Here is a 15,822-nt window from a genome sequence, read left to right as displayed (position 1 = left end):
CACCTCACCTAATAGGAACACCAAACTCAACACCTGAAAATAACATGCACAAATACACCACACCTGGGGACAAATTGGATTTCACCACAGCAAATAGCCACTATCTAATACCTAACAAAAGGATTTGATCATCGCTTTTTTCACACATTCGTTTAATACTTTCGAATAGAAACGTTGACCACACGATTCCTACGCGCTGACCTTTTTCGCAAATCAACATTTGTTTATACATACATATAAGTATGGACACATTCGCTACCATACGAATCCGCGTCAACTCGATCGCCAACGCCGGCAAATAACTCCCGGAATTTGAATCTAACCGCCCCTCCCGTGGATTACATTTACAAACTATATATATAAATTATAAAATATTAATTAAGTGGTGTTAATAAAATTGTCGAAAAAAATAAAGTGTATACAAATATAAAACGGATATTTTTATTTTAATTAACGCAGTGGTAGCTGCACCCCACTATATTGAGTGTACGTTTCAACATGGTCCTTCGAGCCGGATTGAGAGGCACTATGGATTATTAAAACAAGAAAAAAACAAAAAAACAAAGTGCAGTGACACCAAAAAGAAAGTACGTATGTATGTACATATACAAATTTACACCAAATGGTACAAAAAGTGTGGTGATTAGAAAACAAAAAAAAAAAAGAAACTTAAAAAAGAAAACAAATTAAAATAGATTTATGTATATGTAATACAAAAGTTACAAAAAGGTGACGTGAACAACACAAAAACCAAATAAAACATAAATTTGTACGAAATTTGATCTCACACCAAAGAAGCGCTCATACAAAAAGAACCACGGGTTCAATTGCAAAAGCAAATCCCGGAACCCGAAATTCGAAAAATTGCCAAGAGTCACCATGTTGCTCAAAAGCACAAAAAGCTCAAACGCTGCATATTGAAACACAAAGTGGACCAGTTACAAGACTAGTTACCACCATACCAACTAAAGTTGAGTATAATAAAAACAAATACCTTAATTCGCAATTAAGGAAATTTCGAATGTCAAGGAAACTTCATCCTATAACAAACAAAACTCTAGTAGATCAGTATTGTGAAGACTTCTCTAAAGCCACAACTACTCGATCAAATAATGGCCGGTACGTCGTAAGACAACCAATAGAGCCACAATTTTCTAATACCCCACATAAAGGTAGAAAAACCAAAGTCAGAATTCAACCTAACAATATTAAAAACTCAAATATATGGTACTTTTCGGCCCCGCAGGATAGCTTACGCCAATAATGAAAAAAAAAAACAATTCTGAACAAATCATAGAGCGGAGGCGGGCTACTAAACGCCAAATTAGTGCATAAGCACTAAAACATCAAATATAACACAGTTGTCCCGAAAAGACGAAAAATTGATATTTTCCTAAATTTTCAAAAATAAATAGTTAAGGTATCACCATACTCCTAATGCGATACGTTGACGCACCAACTCTTACAAAAGCTAAGGTCGCTCTTATCGCAACTATCCCACCGCTCCTCCTATGGGTGGGTTATGCGAATCAGCTGAATAAAGCTTCAAATTAACTATGAACAATTGTCTACAATATTAACAAGAATCGAAGCCGATTTCAATTAACGGTCATTCACTGTACGCTCGCAAGATTCCTCACATATAACAGTTCTAGCCCCAAGGTATGTTTTGAAAGGCGCACCCATTCAGGCCAAACCTGAGCCAGGCATGGAGTTGCGGTCCTAAAAAAAAAATAGTATAGAAAATGCAAATACTAAACAGCCAGCTTGACAAACCGATGTTAAAGAAATTTTAAATAAAACCATAAATAATAATTCTATCAAATATGTTTAAAACCAACGCCGTATTTAGCATTTACAGGTTTTCTGCGCCCTCAAGTACTCTACCAGAAGTACTCCGAAATACATGCGATCGCATATAAGTATGTCGATGTACTAGGCAAAATATTTTCCTAGGGGGCCCAGTATGTTTAAATGAGTTAAGTCTCCCCCACTCTATCCGGGAAAAGCTAGCGCACCCTAGCACAACTCACCTCACCTAATAGGAACACCAAACTCAACACCTGAAAATAACATGCACCAATACAACACACCTGGGGACAAATTGGATTTCACCACAGCAAATAGCCACTATCTAATACCTAACAAGAGGATTTGATCAATAATTTCGAATAGAAACGTTGACCACACGGTTCCTACGCGCTCACCTTTTTCGCAAATGAACATTTGTTTATACATACATATAAATATGGACACATTCGCTACCATATGAATCCGCGTCAACTCGATCGCCAACGCCGGCAAATAACTCTCGGAATTGGAATCTCGCCGCCCCTCCCGTGGATTACATTTACAAACTATATATATAAAGTATAAAATATTAATTTAGTTGTGTAAATAAAATTGTCGAAAAAAATAAAATGTATACAAATATAAAACGGATATTTTTATTTTAATTAACGCAGTGGTAGCTGCACCCCACTATATTGAGTGTACGTTTCAACAGCGTGGTTCAGCATGAACAAGAGATGTTTTAGTTATTTCTGTTTAAGGGGTTAGGGGTAGTCAGAGGCAGAGAGTTTTAAGTATTTTTTTTGCTTAAAATCATGTTATTTTACAAAAGTAGTAATATGGCATTATTATAAGATGTGTTGACTTGAAGTCGCGAAAATTTCAAAAAAAAAATTTATTTCCAAAGTTATAGTTTTTGTGTTGACCCTGTTCCAAAAAAAGGTACTTGCGCCCTTGGAGATTCATCTAAAATCAATAGGACAAAAAAAATTAGTTTTATAAATAGATAATCCCGGGCCTGATCGATGGATGTAATTTTTTTTTTAATTAACAAAATGGCGGCTTCAGGAAATCAATCGCTGTTTCTCCCGCCTGAAACCGGTACGCAAAATATTTTTTTTTTAAATCTTCAATTGTGGCCTTGGGATATTGCGTTTTATAGATTTCTAGATAGATTTGGTACTGCTTTCTTTTTTCTTCTTTATTGCCGTATGCTTCTAGTCTAGTATTCCACAATCCTTCCAAATTTTGGTAGTGTTCAATCAAACATAGTATTAATTTTTGATCGTTTAACGATTTCTCCATTTTATTTGATTTTATTTTATTTATTTGATTTTACTTTATTTATTTTATTATATTTTATTTTATTTATTAGATTTTACTTTATTTATTTTATTTGATTTTATTTATTTCAATCAATCAGAGCCGGCAAGAGGTTGGTGTAGCGTACGTGTAGCCGACGAGGGGCGACGACACCAACACACTTAAAGTGTTTGACGCAATTATTTGATCGTCTCCAGGGCACTTTAGAGACATTACTTCCTCTTGGTGAGACTTTCGTTACCATCAAAAACAACAAAACTTATTGCTCGAACATCCCAAATAACAATGCGAGAGGAAGTAGTGCTATAATTGTCAGAGATAATACACTCCACTACGAAGAAATTATTATAAGTGTCCCAGAATTTCAAACCACGACCATATCGGTTGATTCTGATTCTTGATTCTTCGGTAAATGAAAATTACTACAATATATAGCCCACCTGGACACAATATCAAAAAGAATTTGTACACAGAACTTATTCTTAAACTTCTTCTATACTGGCGTAGACTACGCTTACGCGATTATAGCCGAGTCAACAACAGCGCGCCAGTCGTTTCTTCTCTTCGCTACGTGACGCCAATTGGATATTCCAAGCAAAGCGAAGATCCTTCTCCACTTGGTCCTTCCAACGGAGTGGAGGTCTTCCTCTTCCTCTGCTTTCCCCGGCGGGTACTGCGTCGAATACTTTCCGAGCTGAAGTGTTTTTGTCCATCCGAACAACATGACCTAGCCAGCGTAGCCGCTGTCTTTTAATTCGCTGAACTATGTCAATATCATCGTATATCTCCAACAGCTCATCGTTTCATCGAATGCGATATTCGCCGTGGCCATTGCGCAAGGAACCATAAATCTTTCGCAGAACCTTTCTCTCGAAAACTCGTAACGTCGACTCATCGGATGTTGTCATGGTTCAAACCTCTACACCATATAGCAGGACGGGAATTATGAGCGACTTATAGACTTTGGCTTTTGTTCGTCGAGAGAGGACTTTACTTTTCAATTGCCTACTCAGTCCGAAGTAGCACCTGTTGGCAAGAGTAATCCTGTGTTGGAATTCCAGACTGACACTGTTGGTGGTGTTAATGCTGGTTCCTAAATAGACGAAATTATCTACAACTTCAAAGTTATGACTGTCAACAGTGACGTGAGAGCCAAGTCGCGAGTGAGTTAATACCAGTATCAACGACACTTATACATAAGTATATGAGAAACACTGATAAAGCCAGATCTGTCCTAATCAAATAAACAAGAGTATCAAACACAAGACTTTGAACTCATACCACACCATACCCGAATGCAAGACATGCATACACATGCATAGGCATGCATAGGCCGCACGATAAGCACTTGTTTACAACAAATAATACAATTAGACTTTAGACCTAAGCCACAAAATATGAATATGTTATCAACTTAACGAATAATATATAACCCATAGGATAATACGAAAATATGTTCGTTTAAGTATGTGAATTTCTAGAATAAAGATCTTATTCTGCAAAAGTAAATACATATTTTTTTAACCATTCATAAGTATATGAATTAACTGGGGGCTCAACCGCTCTTTGCTGGGAAGGACGAGATCGCACAACAGGACTTCGGCATCTTTAAGAATCTTCGAAGATGGACATTTAAGTCCTTAAGCTGAAATATTTAGTAAAGAAAGCGAAAATCTTTAAATCTTCCTTAACGAAGACAGACACTCGGAAAATGAGTCAAGGAGCAAAACGGACAATGCCAAACGAGGACATAAATCCTTCAGCTATAGTCCAAACCACTCTTGAAAACTACATAATGTCCTACATTCAGAATCAGTTCTCGAAATTGGACGAGGAAAGGAGAAAGGACAACGAGTTAATATTACGGATGTTCCAAACTACAAATCCTAATACTAGCGAAACTTCTACTCCAACAATATTCCAAGAAGCCACGGTGCAATAGCAGAATGTAACAGATATACAAATCAAAGTAATAAAGGAATTACCTATTTTCCAAGGAAACAAAGAAGAATATACGATATGGATATCAAGTATTCCAGAACACACCTCAATTCTACAATATCATTACAACCTTCAGAAGAAGAATCACGCAGCATGCAGATATGTTACTTGAATGCAACAACACACCTCTCAACTTCTACAGTATCATGAAAGCATTGGGCATATGAAATACAAGAACACATGAAGAACTTGGCACAACAACCAACAGAAGACTTGGACACTTATTTCCAATACACATTGAAACTGCACAGGAAGCTGATTAAAAATACAGTGGACCTTTTAAAAACAGAAATAAGTAACAAATACGAGGTGTGTTCAAAAAGTATCGCGAATTTTGTGTTTTTTCAAAATTATTTATTTATTCATGAATATCTATTTTGTCCCCTTCAAAGTAATCCCCATGAGATATTATACACTTGTGCCAACGGTTTTTCCAATCTTCGAAGCACTTCAAAAAATCATTTTTTTCTATCTTCTTCAGCTCCTCCTTCGATGCCGTCTTTATCTCGTCAAGAGAAGCGTAACGTCGTCCTTTCATGAGCCTCTTCAGTTTAGGAACAAGAAAAAGTCACAGGGGCCAGATCTGGGGAATACGGTGGCTGCGGCATCATTAGTGTGTTGTTTTTGGCCAAAAAGTCGCGCACAAGCAACGATGTTGCGCATAACTTGCAGGTAATATTCCTTATTGACCGTTCTTCCCTGTGGCATGAACTCATGATGCACCACGCCCCTGCAATCGAAGAAAACTGTTAGCAAAACATTCGTGATACTTTTTGAACACACCTCGTATATTGAACAAGAATCTATAACACAATTTATTAAAGGATTAAAAAATAAAAATTTGGCAACAGCCTTAGCATCTAATCAATATCAAAGCTTAATGCAAACATATACAAGTGCTAAACAAATCGAAATACGATTACAACAAACTAGTGAAAATAAAAACCTAAGACGACCTATCGAAATCCAAAAACAAAATTTAATTAACTTTTGGCAAAGACCAACTAATCAACATAGAATAATACCACAAAAGACAAACCCTTTTAATTTTAATCCACCACAATGGCAAAATAATAATTTAAACCAATGGTCAAGAAGCCAATATAATCAACCTAATCATCACAAATTCAGGCAAAATCAATTCCAACCAAGGCAACAAACGAGGAACAATTACAATTATGCACAACCTCAAAGAGTATTTAATACATACCTACCTCCACAAGAACGCATGGATGTTGACGAACCTCAAAGAAACAGTGGGTACAAACGAAATCACTCTAACAAAAACATCACTCCACAAAAGATACAATGGATCAACACACACCAAGAACCTGAACCTCAGCCAGAACAAACCTTAAGACACATGGAAGAAGCTGACGATACAACGAGAACTTTTTTAGGCTAAAGGATGGACTACCTTGCCTTACACTCAAGGATGGTCCGACACAACAAGAAGTGAATATCATGATCGACTCAGGCGCAACTACATATCAAAAAAATACAAAATAGGTAAGAGTATATCAATAAATCCTGTATGGATAAAATCAATGCATGGATATTCTATCATGACTATTAAAAAAATAATACATCTGTGAAGCCATGATTTACCATTTTTTGAACTAGAAGATATTAAAGAGATAGATGATGGAGTCATGTGTAGAAGTTCACGCATTCACTTGGGAGTGGCCAGAAGCGATTCTTTTACATATGACTCAAGCAGCTCACGACTTCCGGTTTTTGACCAAGTAACCTCTGGGTAAACTTAGAACATCCGTTTGAAGGCGAGCTAAAGTGAGAAGGCGAAATATCCCCTACTTAGGGTTGTGCGCTGTGCTTGGGACCCGCCACGTAAAAAAACATCCCCAATGAAAAAGCGTAAACAGCCTCGGATGAGAGACCCCCCTTTTGATGACGACCATGGCAAACGAAATAAGGACTATGATTTGAGGGCATGCACCTGGAATGTCCGGTCCCTTAATTAGGAAGGTGCCGCTACCCAGCTGGTAGTTGTCCTCGTAAAACCAAAGGCTGACATCACCGCCGTCCAAGAAATGCAATGGATGGGACAAGGACAGAGAGGAGTAGGTTCTTGTGACATTTACTACAGTGGCCACATAAAGGAGCGCAAGTTTGGTGTGGGATTCGTGGTGTGAGAGAGACTCCGTCGACGAGTACTATCATTCACTGCGGTGAATGAACGTCTAGCCAGAATCCGCATCAAAGCGAGGTTCTTCAACATATCGCTGATTTGCGCCCACGCCCCGACTGAAGAGAAGGACGATGTGACCAAAGATGCCAAAGGAGCGCACTTATGAGAGATGCCCCGCCACGATGTCAAAATTGTGCTTGGCGACTTCAACGCCAGGGTGGGCAAAGAAGGTATCTTTGGCACTACGGTCGGTAAATTCAGCCTCCACGAGGATTTCTGTTTAAGGGGTTAGGGGTAGTCAGAGGCAGAGAGTTTTAAGTATTTTTTTTGCTTAAAATCATGTTATTTTACAAAAGTAGTAATATGGCATTATTATAAGATGTGTTGACTTGAAGTCGCGAAAATTCCAAAAAAAAATTTATTTCCAAAGTTATAGTTTTTGTGTTGACCCTGTTCCGAAAAAAGGTACTTGCGCCCTTGGAGATTCATCTAAAATCAATAGGACAAAAAAAATTAGTTTTATAAATAGATAATCCCGGGCCTGATCGATGGATGTAATTTTTTTTTAATTAACAAAATGGCGGCTTCAGGAAATTTTTTTCTAAATTTTTGCGAAAATCATTAGTTAATTGGTCTTAAAAAATCGAAATTTTCGAAAAAAAAATAAAAATCCTTCGATCAGATTTTGAGAAAAACGCTGGCTAAATGAGCTTCTGAGATACCCCGGAAAGTGACTACAACCAGTGTCTCGAAGATTGGAAAATTCATTGGCATAAGTGCATTGCATCGGGAGGGGATTACTTTGAAGATGATGGAATTGCTTTGGAAGAATAAATAAAGAATTTTCAAAATAAATACAATGTCACCTTATTTTTTGGGCACAGTAGTACTCGTACATCTCAATGCACTGGAATGCACACAAATGCGGAATGCTTCAGCTAAAGAAATTCGCGAGACTTTTGCAGAATATTTTAGCAACGAAGGGGCAGTTTCTTGGCAAACAAAATATGCATAACTTTAAATTTAACTACATATTTTTTATATTTATAAATATATTCTAAAAATAAAATTTTATCGAAGTATACGTTTTTTAAGAATTTTAATTACTGTAGTACTTCTTGATGTGCTTGGTGCCTCGTTTAATTTAATTGCATATGTGCATAATAAAACAAATTTGATTCTGCGGAATCTTCAACTCCAGCACCACTTCTCTCGCAATTAGCCAATCGCTGTTTCTCCCGCCTGAAACCGGTACGCAAAATATTTTTTTTTTAAATCTTCAATTGTGGCCTTGGGATATTGCGTTTTATAGATTTCTAGATAGATTTGGTACTGCTTTCTTTTTTCTTCTTTATTGCCGTATGCTTCTACTCTAGTATTCCACAATCCTTCCAAATTTTGGTAGTGTTCAATCAAACATAGTATTAATTTTTGATCGTTTAACGATTTCTCCATTTTATTTGATTTTATTTTATTTATTTGATTTTACTTTATTTATTTTATTATATTTTATTTTATTTATTAGATTTTACTTTATTTATTTTATTTGATTTTATTTATTTCAATCAATCAGAGCCGGCAAGAGGTTGGTGTAGCGTACGTGTAGCCGACGAGGGGCGACGACACCAACACACTTAAAGTGTTTGACGCAATTATTTGATCGTCTCCAGGGCACTTTAGAGACATTACTTCCTCTTGGTGAGACTTTCGTTACCATCAAAAACAACAAAACTTATTGCTCGAACAACCCAAATAACAATGCGAGAGGAAGTAGTGCTATAATTGTCAGAGATAATACACTCCACTACGAAGAAATTATTATAAGTGTCCCAGAATTTCAAACCACGACCATATCGGTTGATTCTGATTCTTGATTCTTCGGTAAATGAAAATTACTACAATATATAGCCCACCTGGACACAATATCAAAAAGAATTTGTACACAGAACTTATTCTTAAACTTCTTCTATACTGGCGTAGACTACGCTTACGCGATTATAGCCGAGTCAACAACAGCGCGCCAGTCGTTTCTTCTCTTCGCTACGTGACGCCAATTGGATATTCCAAGCAAAGCGAAGATCCTTCTCCACTTGGTCCTTCCAACGGAGTGGAGGTCTTCCTCTTCCTCTGCTTTCCCCGGCGGGTACTGCGTCGAATACTTTCCGAGCTGGAGTGTTTTTGTCCATCCGAACAACATGACCTAGCCAGCGTAGCCGCTGTCTTTTAATTCGCTGAACTATGTCAATATCATCGTATATCTCCAACAGCTCATCGTTTCATCGAATGCGATATTCGCCGTGGCCATTGCGCAAGGAACCATAAATCTTTCGCAGAACCTTTCTCTCGAAAACTCGTAACGTCGACTCATCGGATGTTGTCATGGTTCAAACCTCTACACCATATAGCAGGACGGAAATTATGAGCGACTTATAGACTTTGGCTTTTGTTCGTCGAGAGAGGACTTTACTTTTCAATTGCCTACTCAGTCCGAAGTAGCACCTGTTGGCAAGAGTAATCCTGTGTTGGAATTCCAGACTGACACTGTTGGTGGTGTTAATGCTGGTTCCTAAATAGACGAAATTATCTACAACTTCAAAGTTATGACTGTCAACAGTGACGTGAGAGCCAAGTCGCGAGTGAGTTAATACCAGTATCAACGACACTTATACATAAGTATATGAGAAACACTGATAAAGCCAGATCTGTCCTAATCAAATAAACAAGAGTATCAAACACAAGACTTTGAACTCATACCACACCATACCCGAATGCAAGACATGCATACACATGCATAGGCATGCATAGGCCGCACGATAAGCACTTGTTTACAACAAATAATACAATTAGACTTTAGACCTAAGCCACAAAATATGAATATGTTATCAACTTAACGAATAATATAAGTACATATAACCCATAGGATAATACGAAAACATGTTCGTTTAAGTATGTGAATTTCTAGAATAAAGATCTTATTCTGCAAAAGTAAATACATATTTTTTTAACCATTCATAAGTATATGAATTAACTGGGGGCTCAACCGCTCTTTGCTGGGAAGGACGAGATCGCACAACAGGACTTCGGCATCTTTAAGAATCTTCGAAGATGGACATTTAAGTCCTTAAGCTGAAATATTTAGTAAAGAAAGCGAAAATCTTTAAATCTTCCTTAACGAAGACAGACACTCGGAAAATGAGTCAAGGAGCAAAACGGACAATGCCAAACGAGGACATAAATCCTTCAGCTATAGTCCAAACCACTCTTGAAAACTACATAATGTCCTACATTCAGAATCAGTTCTCGAAATTGGACGAGGAAAGGAGAAAGGACAACGAGTTAATATTACGGATGTTCCAAACTACAAATCCTAATACTAGCGAAACTTCTACTCCAACAATATTCCAAGAAGCCACGGTGCAATAGCAGAATGTAACAGATATACAAATCAAAGTAATAAAGGAATTACCTATTTTCCAAGGAAACAAAGAAGAATATACGATATGGATATCAAGTATTCCAGAACACACCTCAATTCTACAATATCATTACAACCTTCAGAAGAAGAATCACGCAGCATGCAGATATGTTACTTGAATGCAACAACACACCTCTCAACTTCTACAGTATCATGAAAGCATTGGGCGCACTATATGAAATACAAGAACACATGAAGAACTTGGCACAACAACCAACAGAAGACTTGGACACTTATTTCCAATACACATTGAAACTGCACAGGAAGCTGATTAAAAATACAGTGGACCTTTTAAAAACAGAAATAAGTAACAAATACGAGGTGTGTTCAAAAAGTATCGCGAATTTTGTGTTTTTTCAAAATTATTTATTTATTCATGAATATCTATTTTGTCCCCTTCAAAGTAATCCCCATGAGATATTATACACTTGTGCCAACGGTTTTTCCAATCTTCGAAGCACTTCAAAAAATCATTTTTTTCTATCTTCTTCAGCTCCTCCTTCGATGCCGTCTTTATCTCGTCAAGAGAAGCGTAACGTCGTCCTTTCATGAGCCTCTTCAGTTTAGGAACAAGAAAAAGTCACAGGGGCCAGATCTGGGGAATACGGTGGCTGCGGCATCATTAGTGTGTTGTTTTTGGCCAAAAAGTCGCGCACAAGCAACGATGTTGCGCATAACTTGCAGGTAATATTCCTTATTGACCGTTCTTCCCTGTGGCATGAACTCATGATGCACCACGCCCCTGCAATCGAAGAAAACTGTTAGCAAAACATTCGTGATACTTTTTGAACACACCTCGTATATTGAACAAGAATCTATAACACAATTTATTAAAGGATTAAAAAATAAAAATTTGGCAACAGCCTTAGCATCTAATCAATATCAAAGCTTAATGCAAACATATACAAGTGCTAAACAAATCGAAATACGATTACAACAAACTAGTGAAAATAAAAACCTAAGACGACCTATCGAAATCCAAAAACAAAATTTAATTAACTTTTGGCAAAGACCAACTAATCAACATAGAATAATACCACAAAAGACAAACCCTTTTAATTTTAATCCACCACAATGGCAAAATAATAATTTAAACCAATGGTCAAGAAGCCAATATAATCAACCTAATCATCACAAATTCAGGCAAAATCAATTCCAACCAAGGCAACAAACGAGGAACAATTACAATTATGCACAACCTCAAAGAGTATTTAATACATACCTACCTCCACAAGAACGCATGGATGTTGACGAACCTCAAAGAAACAGTGGGTACAAACGAAATCACTCTAACAAAAACATCACTCCACAAAAGATACAATGGATCAACACACACCAAGAACCTGAACCTCAGCCAGAACAAACCTTAAGACACATGGAAGAAGCTGACGATACAACGAGAACTTTTTTAGGCTAAAGGATGGACTACCTTGCCTTACACTCAAGGATGGTCCGACACAACAAGAAGTGAATATCATGATCGACTCAGGCGCAACTACATATCAAAAAAATACAAAATAGGTAAGAGTATATCAATAAATCCTGTATGGATAAAATCAATGCATGGATATTCTATCATGACTATTAAAAAAATAATACATCTGTGAAGCCATGATTTACCATTTTTTGAACAGAAGATATTAAAGAGATAGATGATGGAGTCATGTGTAGAAGTTCACGCATTCACTTGGGAGTGGCCAGAAGCGATTCTTTTACATATGACTCAAGCAGCTCACGACTTCCGGTTTTTGACCAAGTATCCTCTGGGTAAACTTAGAACATCCGTTTGAAGGCGAGCTAAAGTGAGAAGGCGAAATATCCCCTACTTAGGGTTGTGCGCTGTGCTTGGGACCCGCCACGTAAAAAAACATCCCCAATGAAAAAGCGTAAACAGCCTCGGATGAGAGACCCCCCTTTTGATGACGACCATGGCAAACGAAATAAGGACTATGATTTGAGGGCATGCACCTGGAATGTCCGGTCCCTTAATTAGGAAGGTGCCGCTACCCAGCTGGTAGTTGTCCTCGTAAAACCAAAGGCTGACATCACCGCCGTCCAAGAAATGCAATGGATGGGACAAGGACAGAGAGGAGTAGGTTCTTGTGACATTTACTACAGTGGCCACATAAAGGAGCGCAAGTTTGGTGTGGGATTCGTGGTGTGAGAGAGACTCCGTCGACGAGTACTATCATTCACTGCGGTGAATGAACGTCTAGCCAGAATCCGCATCAAAGCGAGGTTCTTCAACATATCGCTGATTTGCGCCCACGCCCCGACTGAAGAGAAGGACGATGTGACCAAAGATGCCAAAGGAGCGCACTTATGAGAGATGCCCCGCCACGATGTCAAAATTGTGCTTGGCGACTTCAACGCCAGGGTGGGCAAAGAAGGTATCTTTGGAACTACGGTCGGTAAATTCAGCCTCCACGAGGAAACATCCCCAAATGGGTTGAGGCTGATCGACTTCGCCGGGGCCCGAAATATGGTTATCTGTAGTACTAGATTCCAGCATAAGAAGATACATCAAGCCACCTGGCTGTCTCCGGATCGAAAAACCACCAACCAGATCGATCATGTTGTGATAGACGGAAGACACGTCTCCAGTGTTTTAGATGTGCGTGCGCTCCGAGGTCCTAACATCGACTCGGACCACTATATTGTTGCAGCCAAAATTCGCACCCGCCTGTGTGCAGCAAAAAACGCACGCCAACAAACACAAGGAAGGTTCGACGTCGAGGAGCTGCAATCACAACAGACAGCCGAACGATTTTCTACTCGTCTTGAACTCCTGCTCTCTGAGAGCACTCGTCAACAACTCGGTATAAGAGAACTGTGGGACGGCATTTCAAACTCCTTACGTACAGCTGCAAACGAAACCATTGGTTTTCGGAAAGTGCAAAAGAACAGCTGGTACGACGAGGAGTGCCGTGTCGCAGCGGAGATAAAACAGGTTGCCTACCTCGCACCGTTACGATCGACCACAACACGTGCGGGATGGGATAGATACCGAGAGTTGAAGAGGGAAGCGAGACGCATTTGTAGACAGAAAAAGAAAGAGATCAAAATGCGTGAGTACGAACAGCTTGATAAGCTGGCCGACAGGGGTAATGCTCGAAAATTCTACGAAAAAATGCGGCGGCTTACAGAAGGTTTCAAGACCGGAGCATACTCTTGTAGAACCCCCAAGGTGATCTAGCCACCGATGCCCAGAGCATACTTAAATTATGGAGGGAACACTTCTCCAGCCTGCTGAATGGTAGTGAACGCACAATACCATGAGAAGGCGAATCCGATACCCCAATCGATGACGATGGAGCAGACGTTCCATTGCCCGACCATGAAGAAGTTCGAATAGCAATTGCCTGCCTGAAAAACAACAAAGCGGCAGGGGCCGATGGATTGCCGGCCGAGCTATTCAAACACGGCGGCGAAGAGCTGATAAGGAGCATGCATCAGCTTCTTTGCAAAATATGGTCGGACGAAAGTATGCCCAACGATTGGAATTTAAGTGTGCTATGCCCAATCCATAAAAAAGGAGACCCCACAATCTGCGCCAACTACCGTGGGATTAGCCTCCTCAACATCGCATATAAGGTTCTGTCGAGCGTATTGTGTGAAAGATTAAAGCCCTCCGTCAACAAACTGATTGGACCTTATCAGTGTGGCTTTAGGCCTGGCAAATCAATAACCGACTAGATATTCACCATGCGCCAAATCTTGGAAAAGACCCGTGAAAGGAGAATCGACACACACCACCTCTTCGTCGATTTCAAAGCTGCTTTCGACAGCACGAAAAGGAGCTGTCTTTATGAAGCGATGTCTGAATTTGATATCCCCGCAAAACTAATACGGCTGTGTAAACTGACGTTGAACAGCATAAAAAGCTCCGTCAGGATCGGGAAGGACCAGCCATTCGATACCAAATGAGGTTTCAGACAAGGCGATTCCCTATCGTGCGTCTTCTTCAATCTGCTGCTGAAGAAAATTATTCGAGCTGCAGAACTTAATCGAGTAGGTACAATCTTTTATAAGAGTGTACAGCCGCTGGCATATGCCGATGATATTGATATCATCGGCCTCAACACCCGCGCCGTTAGTTCTGCTTTCTCCAGACTGGGCAAGGAAGCAACGCAAATGGGTCTGGCAGTGAACGAGGGCAAGACGAGATATCTCCTGTCATCAAACAAACAGTCGTCGCAGTTGCGACTTGGCTCTCACGTCACTGTTGACAGTCATAACTTCGAAGTTGTAGATAATTTCGTCTATTTAGGAACCAGCATTAACACCACCAACAATGTCAGCCTGGAAATCCAACGCAGGATTACTCTTGCCAACAGGTGCTACTTCGGATTGAATAGGCAATTGAAAAGTAAAGTCCTCTCTCGACGTACAAAAGCCAAACTCTATAAGTCGCTCATAATTCCCGTCCTGCTATATGGTGCAGAGGCTTGGACAATGACAACAACCGATGAGTCGACGTTGCGAGTTTTCGAGAGAAAAGTTCTGCGAAAGATTTATGGTCCTTTGCGCGTTGGTCACGGCGAATATTGCATTCGATGAAACAATGAGGTATACGAGATATACGACGACATTGACATAGTTCAGCGAATTAAAAGACAGCGGCTACGCTGGCTAGGTCATGTTGTCCGGATGGATGAAAACACTCCAGCTCTGAAAGTATTCGACGCAGTACCCGCCGCGGGAAGCAGAGGAAAAGGAAGACCTCCACTCCGGTGGAAGGGCCAAGTGGAGAAGGACCTGGCCTCGCTTGGAATATCCAATTGGCGCCACGTAGCGAAGAGAAGAAACGACTGGCGCGCTGTTGTTGACTCGGCTATAATCGCGTAAGCGGTGTCTACGCCAGTAAAGAAGAAGAAGAAGAAGATATTAAAGATTTTGATATGATAATAGGATTTTGTGGATTGAAAAAATTAAATGCAGAAACAGATTTCACTTCACTACAATTAAAATACACAAATAAAAACAAAAATCAAAAAATAAATTACACAAATGATAATAAAGATTATGACGAGGAGATTAGAGAAATAATTAGGAGAATTAATAAAACAGAAAAGTTACCATT

The sequence above is a fragment of the Bactrocera dorsalis genome, chromosome 1 (assembly GCF_023373825.1).
Source record: "Bactrocera dorsalis isolate Fly_Bdor chromosome 1, ASM2337382v1, whole genome shotgun sequence".
Lineage (NCBI taxonomy): Eukaryota > Metazoa > Arthropoda > Insecta > Diptera > Tephritidae > Bactrocera > Bactrocera dorsalis.
The sequence above is the reverse complement of the archived record's forward strand: the minus strand, read 5'-3'. Positions refer to the sequence as shown.